This window comes from Myotis nattereri (assembly GCF_964212035.1).
Source record: "Myotis nattereri genome assembly, chromosome: 2".
Taxonomy (NCBI): Eukaryota; Metazoa; Chordata; class Mammalia; order Chiroptera; family Vespertilionidae; genus Myotis; species Myotis nattereri.
In genome coordinates this window covers 52,597,616-52,620,270 of record NC_138076.1, presented here as the reverse complement: position 1 = coordinate 52,620,270, position 22,655 = coordinate 52,597,616, and positions in this window count along the sequence as shown.

The following is a 22,655-nucleotide window of genomic DNA, read 5'->3' as shown; positions in this document are numbered from 1 at the left end:
CTGATTTACTATCTTTTACAGTCAGCCCCTAATGTGTATTTACACTGGGAACTCTACTCACAAATAAATATGGCTGCTGTTCCACAATCTCACCAACACTTGATATTGTGCTTTCTGTCTTCTGTCAGCATAAGTGTGAAAACACATCTCACATTGATTTGAATCTGCGATTCTATGACTACTAATGTGATTCAACAGCTCATAATTAGTTTTAAAAATGAACTTTTAATGTTTCGTTTTCTGTATATTATTGTTTATAGTTTTTGTCTTTTCTAGTTGAGCTTTCTCCCCCTAGTGCTATAATGAAGCTATTTATGCACACTATATATTAAGGTTTTGTAACTTTTTTTTTGTTTCCTCTCACCTAAGGATATTTTTATCCATTGATTTTTAGAGAGAAGTGGAGGTAGGGGGAGAGAAAGAGAGAGAAATGAGAGAAATGTGAGAGAGACATATTCACTGGTTTACTCCTTCATTTGTCCCAACTGGGCCAGGGAATTGAACATGCAACCCAGGTACATGTCCTAGACTAGGAATCCAACCGGAGACCCTTCAGTGAACAGGCTGACACGCTAACCACTGAGCCCCATACACCAGGGCTCTTTTGCCACTTTTTACATATCTTACCAGGATTCATTTTTTTATAATAACTTTTTTATTATTCAAAAGATTTATATTTACAGAAAAGTCACAAAGGCAGTACAGAAGTAATTTATATTCTTCCTTCAATGAATCTACTGTTAACATCTTACATTTCTATGGTATATTTGTCAAACTAAGAAACTGACATTGATTCACTACTCTATCATATATTATTTGGATTTCACCATTTTTTTTTTCTTTTCATGAATCCCTTCCTTCTGTTTCAAGCTCCAATCCAGACTACCACTTTACATTTGTCACATCTCCCCAGTCTCCTCTGGTCTGGGACAGCTTTTGGTCTTCCCTTGTGTTTTATGATTTTGACAATGTTAAGAAGTACAGATTAGATATCTGTGGAATGCTTCTCCCTACTGGACTATCTGTCGTTTATCTCATGAGTAGAGTACATTATGGCATTTTGAGAAGTGCCCTTCTCATCACATCTTTTAAGGTGTACAAGATATCCCATGACATAATTTTTAAACTTCATCACTTAATTAAGGCAGTGTTTGCCAGATTTTTGCACTACAAAATTACTAATTTTATCCCCCTATCTCACTCTTCTTTATTGAAAATATGTCATTAATCTAGCCCAGTGTCAAAGAGGAAGAGGGGGTCACATTTAGCTTCACCTACGTAGAGAGAAGTACATGCATGTGTTGTTTGGAATTATTAGGTAAGAACAATTTATCTTTCTCCCCTACTTATTAACTTGGTTACTTATTTATATCATTATATACATTCATATTTATTCCAATTTGTATTATAATTTAATACTCTTTTACTTAATTTTGGGGAAAGTTGTTCCAGCTTTGCCCATTGGGAGATTTCTTAGGCTGGTTCCTATGTCTCTGTGACCTGCCTCATCCTTAGTTTTTTTTTAAAAAACTTCCTTACTTTCTGAGCCTACAAAATATTAAGTGCCATTAATGTATTTTCCTTACCTAGTACTAAATCACCTATTTCTCCAGATGCTGTCGATCCTTGGATTGGAAAATGCTATTTAGGGGGAAAAGCTGATCAGTGATTGTGCTCACTGCCACTGAATCGCTTCAAGGTCCTCTCAGCAGATATGTATATATACAATCCCATGTATTTGCATATGTCTGTTTCTGTAGCTATCCATTTGTATAATCATTGAGTTTAAGATGAGTTTAGATTTATTTCTTCAACACAGTATGATGAGTTTTCCTACTCATGAGTATATATCTCCATTTAAGTATTCTTTCATGTCTTTTAGGGCAATTGCATTTTTCATAAATTGAATGCTTATCTTTTGTTAGATTTATTGCTACTTAACTTATTTTATATGATAAATAATATCTAGTTATATATTTTCTAACTCTTGCTACTGCGTAACACTGATTGATTTTTTATATATTATGTATCCAGAAACCTTGCTAAACATCTTTCTTGTTTTTTTTTCTATGTATATAAATATTGTAGTATTCAATTAGTGACTGTTTTAATTATTATGTTTCAATTTTACAAGAGCATTATTTTATTTGAATTATTATAATGACTACAACTTTTAGTAGATTATTCAACAGGAAAAAACATAGTATTATGTTTCATTTCTGGTTTCCCAAAGTGCCACTGAAATGTCACCATTAATATTAAATTCTCTTTGTGTGTGTGTATGTGTATGTACACACACATGAATACACATATGTATGTATTCTGCATTCACACAGATAGCATGAAAACATACAAAAACTACACATGTTCTTTATCAGGTAAGTTAATTTCCATTTTATTCAAGGTTTACTAAGAATTTTAAGAAATCAATACAGAAGATTAATTTATATATAAATACTTCACTGAGATGATCATATAGATTTTCTCTCTTACAACACAATTTTGACAAATCACATGTACAGGTTTTGATTATATTAATAGATTTTTTACATTACTGAAATCCTCACAATATACTTATAAACCATAATTATATAGTTGTGTTTTCAGTTTACTTACATTTAGGATTTATATCTAAGCTATTATTTACATTATGTGGAATTTACCTTTGTTTTACTCCTTTTTCTGATGTAAGTAAAAAATATATTCTAATTAAAAATATATACAAGTACATTGCAGACCATTTTTGTCCTATTTTCTGAAATATATTTAAAATTAATTTGTAGCACTATTTCCTTGAACATCTTATAAAAAAATTTAAAAAATATATTTTAATTGATTTCAGAGAGGAAGGAAGAGAGAGACAGAAACATCAGTGTTGAGAGAGACTCATTGATTGGCTGCTTCCTATACACCTGTTAATGGAGATATCCCACAACCCGGGCATGTACCCTGACCGGAAATCAAACCATGACCTTCTGGGTCACAGATTGATGCTTAACCACTGAACTACACCGGCCAGGCATGATAAACATTTTTAAAAACCAGATATGAATTTGGCAAATTTGATGGATGTATTTTGATGAAATTTCTGTAAGCATTATGACAATTCAGTTTCTATTTTATATTGAATATTATTTTAAATAATTATTTTTATTAAATGCTTTTCCTTTCTCTTTTCAAATTATTAATTCATTAATTATATTTTTAATGTCTGTGTTATATAAAGCTATGGCCCCTATTATTATTTTATTGTTACTAATATTAACCTATATCACAATTTCTCTTGATCAATATTGCTGACAATCTATTCAATTTGTGCTTTGTTTCAATGCTCCAACTATTACTACATTACAGGTTTCTGTTTTATCTTTGTACTGTATTAGATTATCAAACATTTGGTCCTGACCAAAAGTCCGTGGAGATACCTGGTCCACATGAAAGGTCCCAAAAGTGTGAAAAGAGGAATAGCAGAGCCGTGAAAAAATTATCACCCAGTTCTTGAGGGTCACACTCAATTACAGCTGCTAACCTCCTGATGATAATGACAAAATAAAATCTGTATCACCAAAACTGTTCACAGACAGAACAACATCAAGCCAATAATCAGGTCAATATACTGTATACTTAAGAGCAATTTGCTCATTGACGTTAGGATAACCGTGATGAACTACATCAGGGGAAAGAACAAGAATCAATGTGAAATCCAAGATCCCTCATGAATTACAAGAAAAATAATGCTCATATGATTTGAACAAGGTTCAGTGATTGTATTCTGTAAGGTATCATAGATGTTTTGTTGATGTTTTGGGATAGGACTAAATCTCATAGACCTTTTGGAGTGGACCAAAAGTCTCCATGGACATTTCAAACAGGACCAAATATCTTTTAATGTTATATATTTCATTAAAATTAGTTTATTATTTTTCTCCTCCATTTTTGTTTTTATTTTGCAAAAAATGGCATAAAAAAACTACTTTTAAAATTTGATACTTAGCTTCTTAATTTTAACCTTTCATAACTGTTAGTGAACCTGTCCTACTGACTTCAATCTTTTTCCTAACAAAATATAGACCACATCTTTCTTGTTTGGTAATATTGTAAAAATTTTCATACCTGTTAAGTTTGATGAATATATTTTAAACTACTGTGTTATTGCATTATGATTTTTCCTAAAGATTTAAGAAATTCTATTTTCATCTATCACTTCTGTTTTTAACCCACTAGTCATTTAAAAGTGAGTGTGTATTTTCTGAATATATTGTGCTTCTATTTTTGTTAGGGTTGTCATTATTGATTCTCCTTAATCAGATTACAGTGAGAGAATAGAGTCTGGTTCTTTAAAATTCATTGAGAGTTGCCTAGTAGATAATGTATTCTTAAAATTTATTCTGTATATCTAAAATGGATGTGAATTTTATCATTACTATAGGCCGGTGCACTAAAATTCGTGCACTCAGTGGGATCCCTCAGCCCGGCCTGCACCCTCTCGCAGTCAGGGAACCCTCGGGGGATGTCCACCTGCCAGCTTAGGCCCATTCCTCAGGAGAACAGGCCTAAGCTGGCAGTCAGACAACCCTCTGGCAGCCCAGGACCCCTCGGGGGATGTCAAACTAAGGGGCCTATGCTGCAATCAGACTTCCTTAGTGCTGCCCAGGAAGTGTGAGAGGCTCCCGCCACCACTGCTGCATCCACAGCCGCTAGCCTGGCTTGTGGCTGAGTAAAGTACCCTCTGTAGGAATGCACTGACCACCAGGGAGCAGCTCCTGCATTGAACATCTGCCCTCTGGTGGCTAGTGCACATCATAGCAACTGGTTGTTCCCAGTTGTTCTGCCATTAGGCTCAATTTGCATATTACCCTTTTATTATATAGGATAGTATGCATTGTCCTCTATATAACTTTCAAACCAACTTTTTTTAAATTTGGTTGTTCAACTTTCTTTGTATATACTTACTGGCTTTGTATTCACTAGATCAATACTCAGAGATACATTTTATTTATTTTTTTATCCTCACTGAAGGATATATTTTATTGATATTTTAGAGAGAGAGAAGGGAAAGAGGGAGGTTAGGAGGAAGAGAGGGGGAGAGGGGAAAGGGGAGAGTGAGAGAGATAGAGAGCAACATGAATAGGTTGCCTCCCAGACATCCAGACATGCTTTGACCTGGGATAGAACCTGCAACCTTAGGTAGGTGCCCTGACTAGGAATTGAACCTGCAACCTTTTGGTGTATAGGGAGATGCTCCAACCAACTGAGCTGCTTGGCTAGGGCACTCTGAGATATATTTTTAAAATTCCCTCTAAAAGTATTTTTTGTGTGGATATCAGAATTCTCACTTGTTTCCATACATTTTTGTAGATTAATTTGCTTATTTTATGAAAAATCATAGATTACATATTCTTTTGCCACTTGATATGACATTATGTCATTCATGTGGTATACCAATACTCTGTTCATTTTTTAATTCTGTATATTATTCAAATAGTGAAACACATTGATAAACCCCAGTTCATTTTTTGTTGTTGTTGAGGTAAATAGTTTTTGGTTAGTATGTATAACATTCATATACACATTCTTTAAAGTCTTTAAAGTTTCTGTTGTGTTTCTTGTTGGGTCGTTACTGGGCCATAAGTTATGAAAATGTTCAAATTTAATAAATATTGCCAATTAGCCTCTGACAATAATTTTACCTAATTGCAATCCCATTAGTAATATAGAGTTCTCATTACTTGCCATCCTCACTGATGCTTGGCACCATCAATCCTTCCATGTCAAACCTTCTGATGGGTGAATTTTTCCCCTGATGGTTTTACTTTGTATTTTCCTAAAGATTGATGATATCAAGCATTTTTTCAAATATTTTTTTGGCTCCTTAGACTTTTTATTTAAGTTTTCATTAGTGTTTTAAAAATTTCAATTCATTTTTATAAATTTGAAGGCTCTTTTGATGTATTCTTGTAATAAATTTTTATTGAATGAATGTGTTCCAAATAACTTATATTACTCTGTAGCCTGTTTTATGCCACCTTTGATGCTGTTAGTAGTATCTGTGATGCATTGATATTTCTAAAAATATTTTTCTCTAGTGCCCCATTTGTTATAAATCAAGTATTCTTATGTTTTTACTTTTGTTTCTGGAAGCTAATCCTTATTCTTTCTTTGTTTTAAAGCTATGCTAAATGGTGCATATAGTCTTGAAATTGTCATTTTATAATGAATTTTGAAATGCTTTTCAATAGTTTTGTTATTTCATAATTTCATTATGTCATGATCTCTTTTACATCCAGTAATTTTTTGCCATGAAGACATACCAATTTGATGTGTAAAAATAACTCAATAAAGGTAAAATAAAATCATTCTAAAAATATTTTTTTTCAATTGAAGAACATTTTTTATATGGTTATAAATATATTTTGATTTGTTTTGTCATTTTGAGATTTTATTATAAAAATAACTATTAGTCTTTTTGTGCAATGGATATTTTTAGAATTAAATATATATGGGGTATTGCAAAAATGTATACACACTTTAACAGTAGATTCTATTACATTTTGAAAATGAAATGTATTTCAGTAAATACTGCCTTTATAATTATTCAAAGTGTGTATACATTTTTTGAGACACCTTGTATTTATTACTTACTACCATTTTTTATTGTTAGCATTATTACAGATGTCCCTATTTATTTACTACCATTTTTTAATATTATATCATCCTTATGGGATCAATTTCCCAGTATTCTATATGGGATTGATTTCCCAGTGCTCTAACTCAGTCTATTGGTGATATATTATTTTGGTTAATTTGCTAATTCTGAAAAGGCCTTTTCCTAAATATTTTACATAAATGTTCTATTTTTTAAAACTAGATGTATAGTTTTAACTTTATAATTATTTTCTCTGGACATTTTGAAGATTTTACTTCAGTACTTTCTATTGAAGTTACAAATTCTCATTTAGCTCAATTATTGTTTTGTACATAATCTATTGATTGTCCCTGGTTGTTTTAAAAGATATATTTATTTTAATACATTTGGGGCAGTTTTGAGTTATGTTTTGTTATAAACTACAGAATCTGCCTAGTTTTAGTGTGTTTTCTGAATTTGAGAATTAATGATATGTGCCAGTTGTGAAAAATTCTGAGTGATTTTTCTCACTGACTTTCTGTATTTCTGTTATCAATGTTTCTGACAATTAATTTAGATTGATTGTGAATATTCTCATTTTTCTTCCCTCCAGGCTTCTTTACTCCCTTTTTATATTGTCCTTAACTTTTACCTAATTGTTGAATTTTTGGTTAAATTGCTCAGATTAATTTTTTTCTGTTTACGAATTTCTCTGACTCTGTTTAGGTTATATTAATCCCACCTATAGAGGGTTTTTTGTTTGTTTGTTTGTTTGTTTGTTTAATCCCCACCCAAGGATATTTTTCCACTGATTTTAGAGAGAGTGGAAGAGAGAGGGGAAGACAGAGAGAAATATTGATGTGAGAGAAACACATCAGTTTGTTGCCTCCTTCAGGAGCCCAGACCATGGCCCAGACCAGAGAGGAGCCTGCAACAGAGGTCCATGCCCTTGACTGGAATCTAACATGGGACCCTTTGGTCCATAGACTGACGATCTATCCACTGAGCCAAACCAGCTAGGGCTAAAGATTTTATTAAAAAACAAAACAAGCAAACAAAAAAACCCTCTCATATATATTTATTATTAAACTCTCATATATATTTATTAAGTAAGAACTGGAAAAGTCCCACAGAGTCCCTATACAATTTCTAGGAACTCTGTGGCATTTTTTCAATTCTTGCTTTATCCCCTTGATAGTCTTATTTCTGGATCATAACTTTATATTTTACATTTTAAATGTTAGTATTTTATAACCAAGTAGTCAGTATCTATATCTGAAGCTCACTAGGAATTACTTAATGTCTTTTTTTAATTCTAAGGTGCCTCAATTTAGTGAATTATTTATGCAGCCTGTGTACTGGTTTCAGACACACTTAGCTTCTACTGATCATGTATCACTTTACTAGTAAATTATATCTCAAATGAGTGTATCTTGGACCAAAAATGTATATAGAACAAATTTGTGGGTTGAGAACATACCTATACCTACAAATCATAAGGTAGAACTCTTTTGTCTTACTTAGAATTGAAAAAAACAATTTAACACATTGGATTTGTATAGAGTTGATTTTTTTCTGTTTCTTTTCTCTCAGCCAGCCTATGGTTTCACAGGTTATGAAGGCTCCATGTAGAAATCTTGGTTCCTACTTCACATTGGATAAGGCCTAATTACTCTCCTGTAGTACCCACAGGGCCATAGGCCATAAAGATCCTTGACTTTCAGTTTTAGAATCAGCACATGTCCTCAGGGCCTCAGGATTTGCTCCCACTTATCACACCGATTTTATTTCACATTTGCCTGCAGAGGATTTCCTTTATTTTTATTTTTTGGAAGCTCAGCAGTACTTAAAATACTTCTTTTGTTAATGCTAATGACTAGGATTTATAAAGAAGAAAAGCTTCTCATAATAGTCATTCAATAATATTTCTACATTTCAAAGATATTATTTCATATATAAGAAATTTGGTATTTCCTCTCCCATTTTAGCCTGGGGAAAACGTGGAGCTGAGTTGGAATCATATGTCTTTTTTGTTTGTTTATTTCTTTCATTAGTTTTTTATTATAAGACACTTAAGCATATATAAAAGCTGGCAGAATTGTATAGTGAATCTCCATGTACCCATTACCCAGCTGCAACAATTATATTTTTGTCAATTTTGTTTCCTCTGTCCTAACCTAGATCTCCTATCCTTAAGTATTTTAAAGCAAATCTAAGAGATATGATTTAATCCATGTGTATTTCAGGATACATCTCTATAAGAGAAGATTTTTTAAAATAAAATAAATACATTCATGGTAATACTATGCATACTTTTTGTAAATGTATGCTAGAGGGAGTCAATCCAAGCATATGCTGTAACATTGACAAATAGCAATAACAAAAACGCAGATATCCATCACACTAAAGGAATATTTTCTCACTTAGAACTTTTCCTCCAAAACCAAATGTACTAAATTGTGAATTTTTAGGTTTTTGACTATTGGGTTACCACCTGTTAGTATGTTGTAGAAGGGATTACCTGGATAGGGATGTAGTCTGTGCCCAGTGTTCTTCACATGACACCCTACTGTTGTTACAGGACACCTAAATGAGCCAAGGTGATGGTAAAGGTGAGATTATACATTCCATGTGGTAGGAAGTTCTTGAAGATTTAAACTGGAAATAATTTATACCAATTTATAACCCTTTCTAATTTTTACTTTTAGTTTTTTTATATAGAAATTACATGGTTATGGCTAGGATTTTTAATTTGAAAAAAACAAAACAAAACACCTGTAAAGATATTCTTGCTTTCTAGAATATGCATATTTGGCTTTCAAGAAAGTAGCTCTGTGTCCATGTGTAGCTGCTTTACTAATATCTATCATGTATAGTTGGGACAAAAGCTTTAATCTGTCCTGAGCAGATTGCCTCAATCAATGCTTTCCATTGCCATATAAATTTTAATGTAATTTATTACGTTAAAACAAATTTTCCTCCATTTTAGTTCATCTTTGATTTGTAATTATTCACTGTCTCCCAAGGACTGTGTGTGAATGAAGGAGAAGTGAGGTTCAATTACACTATTATGTTGTTATGCTACATAATTTACATGATTTTTGTACATCTGATATTCCCAATACTGAGTCTAGCAATTTAACTTTAATATTTTAAATATCAGACAATATACTTATGCTAACAATTGCCTCATTATTAGAAAATGCTATTCTGATTTCATACCTCTGATGACACTAATCTAGTTAATCTTTTCGGTGTCAGATTTTGCTAATTATACGTTTTATCCAAATTTCCCTTCCCCCTACGTGTCAAGACAGTCTCACTGCCTGTCATTTCACAATCACTCCTCATCTCATTTGAGCATTTTAACTATTCACCATTAGTAAAATGTTAAATTTATTACCATATGTCACTAGTCAAATAGTCACAACTATATCACTTACTCATATAACAACTAATCAAATTTTCATTCATATTTTACCTATCTTTTAGGACCTGAGAAAGGTCCCATTTCCTCCATGAAATTGATGACTATCCATTCAACCACTATCAATTCCTTTATTTTTTGAATTCTGATTATCCTTACTTTATGGCTTCCTTTTTTTTTTTTCTTTCTGAGTACTGCATTTTTAGCTGATATTTGCTTGTCTCTAAGACTTTCAAAGGAAAGGTAAATTTGTTAAGGATAGATTTTCTCCTTCTTATCTATACCTCCCCCCAATGTTTCTAGAAGTGACTTTTAAAACTTCTGTATTACACACACAGTAATAAATACTTGTTGAAGTACGTGTGCCTAACTGGGTAATAATTTTCACAATAGTAAAGGTCACTTTTCAAAAATTTAACTTTATTCATATAGGTATAGCTTTGGATTTTCTATTTAGACAATGCAAATTTCAGTGTATGTCAATGAACTCAAGTGATCAATAAAGATTTAATGGAAGCGCAAAGGAATTTGGAAGACAGAAATAACTGAGTTGAATGTTAAATTTCTCTCAATACCCTTAACAGTTCTTCGTCATCCACTTCCCTTAAGATAAAATTAGAAAAATCTTTATTATAATAAACTACAGTATCCACAAATATTCAGGAATGTGTATTTTTATTTGATTCTAAAATAGGCTAAACTCCTCACCATTTTGTATATAAACAAACATATTGGCCTCATTAGGGTTAGTATTGAGAACTGACTTTACAGGCTATAATCTGAATTGTATGCATAGCACTTTAACTGGGCTAATGAAATTATTTTGGTTGCCAGACGCATTTCAGTTTGGCTATCAGGAGTGCAGCATTTTACATGAGATGCCAGAAATAAAAAACATCTTTTTGCACTCCTAGACAGAAAATGTGGGCGTCTACAGGCTGCCACACAGAACTAGTGAAACCAATTGGACAATAAAAACCTGCACAGGCTCTCTGCAGACGGCTGAGCTGCTGTTCCTTCACGTGGAATTGCAACAGCCTCCTTTAGGTGATGGCAGTTCTGTCTGGGTATGAAAATGGAGAAGAAACATTTATAATCCAAAGAACTGCATTCAGCTTTGTTTGTGATCAATATTTTTAGTCAATATTTTGGAGGTGTAATATTTATCTTAGCCCCCATGATAGGAATATACAAGTTTCCTCAAAAAACTGAGGCAACATGAGCTTTCTATAGCAACAGAAGCTAATCTCTAACTGTCACCCAGAGGAATAAAAATGGCAGAGACACTGAAATTAACAAGGTTAATATGCTATTGACAAACAGTCTATAGGATTTTTTTAGAAGAAATAATTTGAAGACATATCCCTTGTGTTTTACATGACAAAATGTTATTTGGGTGGCATTACAGCTTTTATGAGAAACGACTAAATGATTACACAAATGTTATTCTCAGAGACCGTTGTCTGGAATGGCAGCCAATAGCTTCTGGATATATTGGATTTTATTGGTTTTGTACAGATGTGTATAATTACTGCTTTGCTTTGCTTGAATAGAAGCCATCTGTTTATGTAGGATGATTAGAATCTTTAACAAATTTTGTCCCTTTAGCAGCAAAATCTGAATTGCATTTTATTTGTTTATTCATTTATCTTTCATTTCATGAGATTTAAGGGATCACTATGAGAAGAGGCCCCTGGTTACATAAACTTGAAAAAAAACCTCAGACTGCACAAATACTGATATTAACAGTTGAAATAATTTTTTATACAAAAGGCTGCATTAAATTCATTTTTTTAAATGTTAGATTAAATATGGATTTGTCCTACCTACAAATTGAACAGATCAATTTATTCAATGCTATTCATTAAAGGTAAATTTTATTGATTTTTAAAATCTATTCAGGTGAAAAAAAGAATCTGTCCCTCTTTAATCTCTTAATGTGTTAGGCTATATTAATCAATATTGATTTTTGAGTTTGTAAAAAGTAAGTATCTGGCATATTTAAAAATTAAAAACAGTGCTTATTCAAGTTATATGTTGCTCTATAACAAAATATCCCACAAGATTAATTAAGAAATAGTTTGCTTCCCTAACCGGTTTGGCTCAGTGGATAGAGCATTGGCCTGCGGTCTTAAGGGTCCCAGGTTTGATTCCGGTCAAGGGTATGTACCTTGGTCCCAGTAGGGAGTGTGCAAGAGGCAGCTGATTGATGTTTCTCTCTCATCGATGTTTCTCTCTATCCCTCTCCCTTCCTCTCTGTAAAAAAACAACAAAATATATTTTTTTTAAAAAAGAAATAGTTTGCTAGATTTCAACATTTTGTAGGTCAAGAATGAGGAGAATATTCCACTGACTAATTCTACTACTCCAGGTGCTGTCAACAGACACCATTTGTTGGTATTCAGCGGATGGGATGAATTAATCTGGGAGTCCAAGTTGGTTTATTACATTCACATTCTGGGGCCATAGAAGAGATAATTGAACATTCGGAGTTCCACTGGAACACCTCTACTTGGTTCTCCTTCAGGTAATGGTGGCCTCAGAGTAGCTGGGCTTTTTATAAGGCAGTTAAAGGGCCCAAAAGAACAAAAGGAGAGGCTGTTAGCCTTGGTAAAGACTAGGTAATAACTGTCCGGCATCACTTGACACACTTGACTTTCTTGGTCAAGCAAGTCATTGAAACCAGGCCATTTTCAAGGGAGATGAATGCAATTCCATCTTTGAGTATGAGGAACAGCAATTAACTTGTGGCCATGTTTTATCTTCCATATGACTGTAGGCAGTTGTCTATATATTAGTAGGTTTTGGGCATGCATTTTAATGAGTGAGTTTGGATTCTCCTTCATATCAGCTCAAGCATATACTGAAGAGCTTTTCTATATATTCTTATTAGATTAGAGTTTTAATTTTTATGTATCTGCTTGAATAATATACATGTTTATAAAAGAATATTAGATTGCCTATAATGATTATGACTTAATATTTCTTTGAGATTATTATACTAGGGGCCCGGTGCATGAAATTCGTGCACTGGGTGTGTGTGTGGGGGGAGAGTGTCCCTCAGCCCAGCCTGCCCCCTCTCACATACTGGGAGCCCTCAGGCGTTGACCCCCATCACCCTCTGATCGCCTGATCGGCCCCTTGCCCAGGCCTGACGCCTCCGCCAGAGGTGTCAGGCTTGGACAGGGGACCCCCATTTCCCCCCGATCACTGGCTCTGGCCCCCGCCCAGGCCTGAGGCTTCTGGCCCAGGAATCATGCCTGGGCAGGGGACCCCCATCTCCCTCTGATCGCTTGCTCCACCCCCCGCCCAAGCCTGATGCCTCTGACCCAGGCTTCAGGCCTGGGCAAGGGGACCATCATATCCCCCCATTCCCCGGCTCCGCCCCCCACCCAGGCCTGATGCCTCAGCCAGAGGAGTTGACCCTCATCACCCTCCGATCACCAATCACCGGATCGGCCCCTTGACCAGGCCTGAGGCCTCCGGCAGAGGTGTCAGGCCTGGGCAGGGGACCCCCAGCTCCCCGCGGTTGCAGGCTCCGCCCCTGCCCAGGCCTGACACCTCTGGCCTAGGCGTCCGGCCCGGGCAGCGGGGACCTGCAGTGGCAGCAGGGGGCGCCGCGATCGTGGGCTTCGCTTTAGGACCAGGCAAGGGACCCCTAGCTCCTGGGACTGCCAGCTTTGACCGTGCCCAGCTCTCATCGCTGGCTCCACCCCTACTTCCTGCTATCACTGGCCAGGGTGGCAAAGGCGCCTGATTCTCTGATCATGGCTGGGGCCGCCTTTGCCCTGCCCCCCAGCTCTTAGCTTCCCCCCGGGTTTCAGATCACTGTCAGTGGCAGGGGGCTTCTTCCTGCTTTCCCTTTCGCCTCCCTGCATTGTGACTACATATGCAAATTAGCCGCCATCTTGTTGGCAGTTAACTGCCAATCTTAGTTGGCAGTTAATTTGCATATAGCCCTGATTAGCCAATGAAAATGGTATCGCCGTACGCCAATTACCATTTTTCTCTTTTATTAGTGTAGATTTTAGGTCTCATTTTGTATATACAAAATTTCATGATATTTTAATCTTGTGGAATGATTCCTTTATGATTAATTACTCATTTTATTATCTCTTTTAATATTTTACTTCAGTATACTTTTATAATTTTGTTTGAAAAATTACACTTTCTTTTTGGGTTGTATGTAGCATCTAGATACTGTTTTCTTAACCTTTTGTTTTCATTTTGTTTTATTTCTCAAAAGGAAATAGCTTTAATAGTTCTACAATTTTTTAATCATTCTGAAAATATATGGGTGTAATTCTAATATCTTGAAAATATACTCATATTTAACACCCTTTAACCTAGTTTTCTATTTTTCTCTGAAAATTTTTTATATCGATAAAGTTTTCTATATGCTATATTACATTTACCTGTGAAGGCCACATATATTTTTATTGAATGTCCATAAATACTTAACACTAGAGGCCTGCTGCATGAAATTTGTGTACTCACGAGGGCCCCTCAGCCCAGCCTGAGCCCTCTCACAGTCCGGGAGCCCTCGGGGATGTCCAACTGATGGCTTAGGGGAGCGGGGCTTAGCCTGCAGTCAGACATCCTTAGGGCTGCTGTGGAGGCGGGAGAGGCTCCTGCCACCACCGCTGCACTCGCCAGCTGTGAGCCGGGCTTCTGGCTGAGTGGGGCTCCCCCAGTTGGAGCACACTGAACACCAGCGTGCATCTCCTGCTTTGAGCGTCTGGCCCCTGATGGTCAGTGTGGGTCATAGTGACCGGTTGCTCTGCTGTTCAGTCGCTTTGCATATTACCCTTTTATTATATAGGATTACTACTATATCTAATGAGGTCTGACCTTCTTCAGTGTTACTTTTTGTTGTGGTGGTGGTTAATCCTCACCGAGGATCATTTTCCCATTGATTTTTAGAGAGAATAGAAGAAAGGGAGGCAGAGGTGGTGAGAGAAAGAGAGAAAGAGAGAGAGACAGACAGACAGAGAGAGAGAGAGAGAGAGAGAGAGAGAGAGAGAGAGAGATTGGTTGCCTCCTGCATTGCCCTACCCAGGGCCAGGGATGGAAACCTTTCAGTGCTGGGGCCGAAGCTCTATCCATTTAGCCACACATGCCAGGGCTTGTATTGATTTTAATATTCACAAAACAGATTCAAGTATTATCTTCATTTATTCGAGTCATCCCTCCTTCCATTTCTCCTTTCTATCTTTGTTAGAGTTACCTAAGCTTCAGTTTCACCTTTTCTAGGGTACAACGTTTAGCCAGAATTTTAACATTTATTTAAAGTCTTTTTTTTTTTTCTTTTACAGACGACAAGGGTTAAATTCACCAACATTTTAATCAATATATGAGCTTAGTTTTTTGTGGGTTTTATTTTTTGTATCTCACTTCCATGTGCATTTTTTTCTTATTACACTTTTCAGGGAATATCTGTATCTAAAAGTTTATTTTTTTCTTTAATAGTGAATAATAGTTTACCTCAATTTAGAATTCAAGACTGACAATTATTTTTCTTCATTGGTTTTATGTTAATTTTCATTGTATTTTGGCATTCAGTTTTGATTAAAGAAAGTGCTATTCGGATAATTGCCATCCTCTATATACATTTTTTCTGTATTTTGCCTGCACTAGTTTTAACATAATTCATTTTATCCTTGAATAGTCTCCCTTTACTCTCATGTACCTAGATTAGAATTCATTTTTTTCTTGCTTAGCACTTGAAATGTATCTCGTTTTGAAGATATAAGTTACCAAGTTTCTGTGATCATTTCTTAGAAATTTCTATTAAACATTTAAAGAAACCTCATTCTAGCATCACAGTTCTTAATGGGGCTTTTATTTGTTTAACATTTACTTTCTTCTGTTTTGCATCTTAATTTAATTTTTCAGCATTTTTTTCTCAATTGGAACACTTTAATTATTCTTGTTTATAGTCAACTGATATTTGTTTCTCTACTGTCGTAGTAGGAATTAATTTCTATTTCTGTTATTCTCCTACTTATCTAAACCAAAAAGTAGTAACCTTAAAGTATATTTTATATTTATCTTGTATTTGAAATTCATATGGGAGTATATGTATTCTGTTTGTTATGTCTGTCTAGCTTTACTTTACTTATCTTTATATACTAGCCACTTTTTTGGATTTGTGTGAAATTGTATTTGATCATTTTTCCATTGCTCTTTGTCTCTCTCAATACCTTTATCCCATCTCGCATTTTTTCTTCTGTTAGCTCTTCCATTGTGCATTCCTGTCCGAAAAAAAAATAGGTTTTTAATCTTGGTTTGGTCTGATGCTGTGCTTATTTTGGGGATGTAGGAAATCTATTCTTCAAAACAGCAGGTGGTTGGCTTACTCTCTGGTCAGGGGTTTGTGAATTTCTCTTCCCACCCTCCGAGACTAGTTTCATAAAAGCTCTAGTTCTGGGCAGAGGTCACTACCAGGTTTATGAAATCCTCTTTTCAAAGCTGGTGAGAGAATATGAACTATACACTTGACCTCTAGTTTCTATCCTTGGGCCTAACTCCAGTCATTTTCAAGTTTTGAATGGAGGTCTTTTTCTTTCTTATTTTGTCCTTGGTTAGTGTGCAAGGACTTCTGCAACTCCCACCTGCTTCCAGATCATGAGTGAAACAGGCTGTGGTTTCAGCTTTGCTCTCTGCTTTCTATTTTAGTTTTGGTTTTGATTCTCAGAGATCTCATTTTGGAGAGTTGACTTTTGCATTTTTATTTTAGATTTTATCTAGGATTTCAATGATTTGGAATAGAAATGAAATGCTTTAAAGTTACAATGTTATCGATGGGAGTTGAAATGTAAACTATATAAAGCATATAATTATTAATTAAATATTATGTTCTCAGTTTTTATACAATTTGCTTCCTAGAGTCATAGAGAACATAATTGATAAAATTCTCTTATAATGCTTCTGTTTTAAATGTAGATATCACACAAAAATACATTTTAGTTTTTAAAAAAATCCACCAAAGTAATATGTGATTAAGAGGCACAACACTGAGGGAATATTAGGGATGTAGTTAAGTTTTTTACAGTATCGTGATTCAGACTCAAGCAAGAGGCGGCAAAGAGGGTTAACGCTGAGTACAGGCACTGAACTCTAGAGGATTGAGGTGAGCAAAGAGTATTCATTGATACTTGTTGTACAGAATTACAGAAGTTGGCTGATAGTGCTACATGCACATGACAATTCATGTTCTCCTCATTTATTGAGTTTCTATAGATCCAACTCAATCATGGAAGCTTCTCTTCAAAATGGCAGCCTTGACCCTGGCCTGGTAGCTCACTTGGTTAGAGCATTGACCAGATATGCCAAGGTTGTGGGTTTGATTCTCGGTCAGAGCACATGCAGGAAACGACTAATGAATGCATAAATACTAGTACAGAGTAAAATATTTCTAAATACTACATACAAACTAACTTCTATATAAGTTCAAATGTGTAGAATGTCTCAGATAAAATTAATTTATTTTCTTGATCACAAAAAAGCATTTTCTGTGTACATATTGGTGAGATACTGTTTTATATGCACTCATTCAGAGATCATAGAGTGACAGACTGCCATTTTATTTTATTCTTTATTGATAGGAGAGAAAGAGAGAAACATCGATTTGTTGTTCCATTTACTAATATTATCAATTATAATTACTATGTAGAAAACAATGTCATACATTTCTCTAATTTTTTTTTAAAATATATTTTTATTGATTTTTTACAGAGAGGAAGGGAGAGAGATAGAGAGTTAGAAACATCGATGAGAGAGAAACATCGATCAGCTGCCTCCTGCACATCCCCCACCGGGGATGTGCCCGCAACCCAGGTACATGCCCTTGACCGGAATCGAACCTGGGACCCTTCAGTCCGCAGGCCTACGCTCTATCCACTGAGCCAAACCGGTTCCGGCCATTTCTCTAATTTTTAACAGATTATTTTAGAGCGGTTTTAGGTACATAGAAAAATTGACAGAAGGTACTGAGATTGCCCATATACCTCATTTAAAAAAAAAAATCACAGAACTTCATACACTGTTGATTGGAATGCAAACTAGTGCAGACACTGTGGAAAACATAATGGGGTTTCCTCAAAAAATTAAAAATGAACTTCCTTTTGTCCCAAGAATCCCACTTCTGGTAATAGATCTTAAGAATCCCAAAGCAGCAATCAGAAAGAATGTATGCACCCTGTGTCCAGAGAAGCATAATTTACATTAGCCAAGATCTGCAAGTAGCCCAAGTGCCCATCAGTAGATGAGTGGATAAAAAAGCTGTGGTACATTTACATAATGGAATACTACTCAGCTGTAAAAAAGAAGGGTCTCTTTCTCTTTGAGACAACACGGAGGGACCTGGAGAGTACTATGTTAAGTGAGATAAGCCAGTCACAGAAAGACAAGTACCAAATGTCTAGGTATAGGCATTTAGTAATTAGGAGGAGGATGTTACCAGAATGTACAATGGAGGTTTCAGAGAGGGAGATTTTTTTTGTTTTCCAATTGATTATTTAATGTCCAACTTCTATCAAATGGCTATTTACACCTGTGAGGTGTATGGTAATAAATTTGGTTACGTTAAAACACTGTGAAAATTTTTCTCATGTAAATTTTTTTCAATACAGCAATTTGTATCCAAAAAAATGTAGAATAAGAACATTTCTCTTTAAATTTGGACATACTGTATTACCTAGGAGGTAAGAAGGAGAAAATACAGGTATTCTATATAATAAAAGCCTAACATGCTAAGTGTCTGGTAGTCTGGTTCCGTTCAACCAATCAAAGCGTAATATGCTAATGATATGCTAAGGACACTCAACCACTCACCATGACATGCACTGACCACCAGGGGGAAGACAGTTGACTAGTCGACCATCACTATGACGTGCACTGATCACCAGGGGGCAGACACTCCAACTGATAGATGTGCTTGCTGCTGGGGTCTGGTCGAATGGGACTGAGCTAGATGGGCCAGACACACCCTGGAGCCCTCCTGCAGTTCCTCCCCCAGTTGTGCACCAGTGAGGTCCCTCGGCCTGGCACACATCCCCTCATATCCGGGACCCCTCGGGGGATGTCAGAGAGCCAATTTCAGACCAATCCTGCAGGCCAGGCTGAGGGACCCCACTGGTGCACGAATTCTTGCACCGGGCCTCTAGTAAATTTATATTCTGGGTACAAGAGATCTACTAGTATATGTTACATAAAACTTACCTAAACTTATTGTTAATATTTACTTTGGGATAACTGTTAGCAAACTGTTTTATTTATAGATTCCTTTGTGGATTTATTTGAATTTTATTTTAAAATATTTAAATAAATCTAAACTTTATCATAGTGCACCTATATGAATTTCCAAGTTTGACTGGAAAATTAAACTTTAATTTAGTTATGTTTATATATATTAGAAATACATTTTTCCTTTGATTTTTTAAAAGGTGAAGAGAAACTAATAGATTTTTTTGTGGCCTTATAAAATTATCTTTAATACACAATTACATCAGTATCAAATTACTGTCAACTTGAATTGTCAGTTGGGGTTGTTACAAATAATTGAGCTAATGCATTTATAAATTTGTCTTAAGTGTGCATAATGTACTTCACTGAATGTTAGTTGTTCCCATTCCTTATTTGGATAGCAAATTTTATACCTAATCAAACAACTTGACAAAAATACAATAATATTTTTTCTAAATTCTAAATAAGGGGCTCAACATTTAAATATCTTTTAAAATTGATTTTTAGAGACATAGGAAGGCAGAGGGATAGAGAGATAGAAACATTGATGAGAGAGAAACATCATTGATCAGCTGCCTCCTGCATGACCCTCACCAGAGATTGAGCCTGCAACCAGGGCATGCATCCTGATGAGGAATCAACCCTGTGACCTCTTAGTTCTTGGGTCTATGCTCCACCACTGGGTCACACCAGCCAGGCAGGGACCCAATGTTTAAAGCTTTGGACTTAAAATTTACATTGCTATTAATTATATTCATTATAAAATTATTTGAATTAATTTTCCAGATATATTTTATAATGGGTTTCCTTGCAAATTTCTTTGCAATTTTCTAGTCAATATTTTTGTATTTTGGTGTTTTTATATAATACATTTTTAGGACATTACTCAATCATTTATAATATGATTATGATATTTTTAAAACTGCAAACATTTGTTTTCTTATTTAAATAGCTGTCATCATCTATTAGACTTTCTGAGATCAAGAAAATGCTATTGTGTACAGGTCATGAAAGGCTACTATACAAGCTGGTTGTATATAAATTATATATGAATTCTGCCAGAACAAAGTTAACTTGAAGTGAGCTGTTCTGCTATAACTATATATTATGAATAGATGTGTCTATTGTTTTTGCAATGCACAATTTAGTTGTTCTATACACATATAGATTATAAAAAAGTGTATCTTTGTTTTAAAGTGGTCAAATAAGATATATATCTCAATCTTCTGTTTAATATTTAAGTAAATGTATATGATAAGAGAGCAGTTTCTGGATATTGGAGAAACATCAAAACCAAATCACAAACTGATACCAATAACAGCAAATACTCTGTATATTCAATACTGACTTTATATAATGCAAACATAGAAATACAAGTAATTTTTATTCATTTTATAGGTTAAATATATAAACTATTGATATATATATTACTAACTCCAGTTAGTCATTTATTTGCATAAATTCTTTTAAAATGTTTTCATTGCTGATGATAATATAACAAGATAAAGAAATACCTAGAAAAAAGCTTAACTTCTTATTTTGGGGGCCCAAAATACTCATCTAAATATCCAAGCTCCTAATTGTTTAATTTCTATATTTGGTACTCAGTGGTCAAATAATAAGTAAAAATTCTCCAAACCAACAAAAACGTTTCTTCTTATATTCAAAATATTCTGTTTATGAACCAGAGCAAGAAACAATTTAATTTATATGCCACACATTTTGGAAAGAATTCATTCAATTTATTTCACAAGCCATTATTCATGTATTGGTCTATCTATCTACGTATCTATCTACTTACTTATCTATCTATTAACCTGTCCCTTTCCTCTGTTCTTACTTTCTATTCATGCAAGAATATTATGACACCATCCACTCATACAACCAGCTGCTGTATTGTGCAGTGAAACATCTGAGGGATAGCTACATACCCTATGGAAATCACAGGTAAGAGTGTCAAACACTGTATTAAAAAAGAATACTTGTACATTCATATTCCAGTGGAGTAGATTAATATTTCAAGAACTCAGTTAGAAAAGATATCAGTCTGTGACTTGAGGAACTGGGTTACTCAGAAAAAAAGGTAAAAATACCAAGAAAGGGAATGTCACATAGCAGAGCAGGTTGCATCGTGCAAAATTAAAAGAACACAAGGGCAGAGGCTGGACTAAAAGTTCAATAGAGATGGAAAACATGGGTTGTGTTCTTCTACTAAAGCACTCAAAAGTCCTTGCATAATAATGAGATTTGTTAAACTGTGAGTGCCATTAAAGACTTTACCGATATTTTGTCTTGATCTCTCTTTTTCAGAAGAGGTTGTAATAAATGTCTGTTATTTTTTACATTTCTTGTAAACTAAAGGAAACTATAGAATCCAGGAACTCATATTCTGGAGACAATTATGACAGCTGCTAATATGAAAGTGAAAAATATGGAGACAGTAGCCATGCTGAAGATTAAGTGCATTTTCTGATGATGGCAAAGTGTGGACAATCTAGATTGGGAGTCTCTGTAGACTTAGCAGAAGAAAAGAATTGTAAGTGAAAGTCCAATAAATGCACAAATGAAATGGTACTCTAGGAGGCATGTGATTTTTAGGTGGATATTGTAGACAAGAAGTAGCCTATTAGAAGGAGAACAGATAATGACTTTCAGAAAAGTGGGTATCTAATAATGGATATATTTTGCAATCCAGAGTCAGTTTTTTCTTTCATGGAAGGCCTTAATAGAGAGGGTTTAAAAGTACTTACATTTGTTTCAGGGAAGAAGCCAATGTCTGTTTTGGATGAGTGAGTGAGTGTGTGTGTGTGTGTGTGTGTGTGTGTGTGTGTGTGTGTGTGTGTTATATTGCCTTCTCTGAATATTTTGTCCTTTTTGGGCAAAAGTTATAAAAAACATCTCATTGCCTACTACTTAAATGGCAATGAAGCCATATTTTAACAATATCAGTAAGTAACACAGTATTGTATTATATACAGCAGCTATCTTCTCAGAAATAACCCAAAATATACATACTTCGGGGACTTCAGAAATGTGTGAGAAAATTCCTATTATTTTCCACAATCAAAATCACAGTTCTGTGATAAAATCATTGCCTTTCAGTGAATGTCTATTTGTCTGATGTTGCTTGATGTAATCACCCTCCTTAACCCACGACCCATCTTGGACCAATGTCAAACTCTGGAGCTGTCCCAACAAGCACATTTTTTTCCACCAGCCCCCTCCCCGCCCCCCAATGTTTCCATGAACCTTACTAATATCCAGGGGTCTAACAACTCATGCTCATTCTTTGAGAATCATTGAGTGTACATTCACTATGGAGATTCCTCTGATAGCCTTTCCACTGTTCCTACCAGG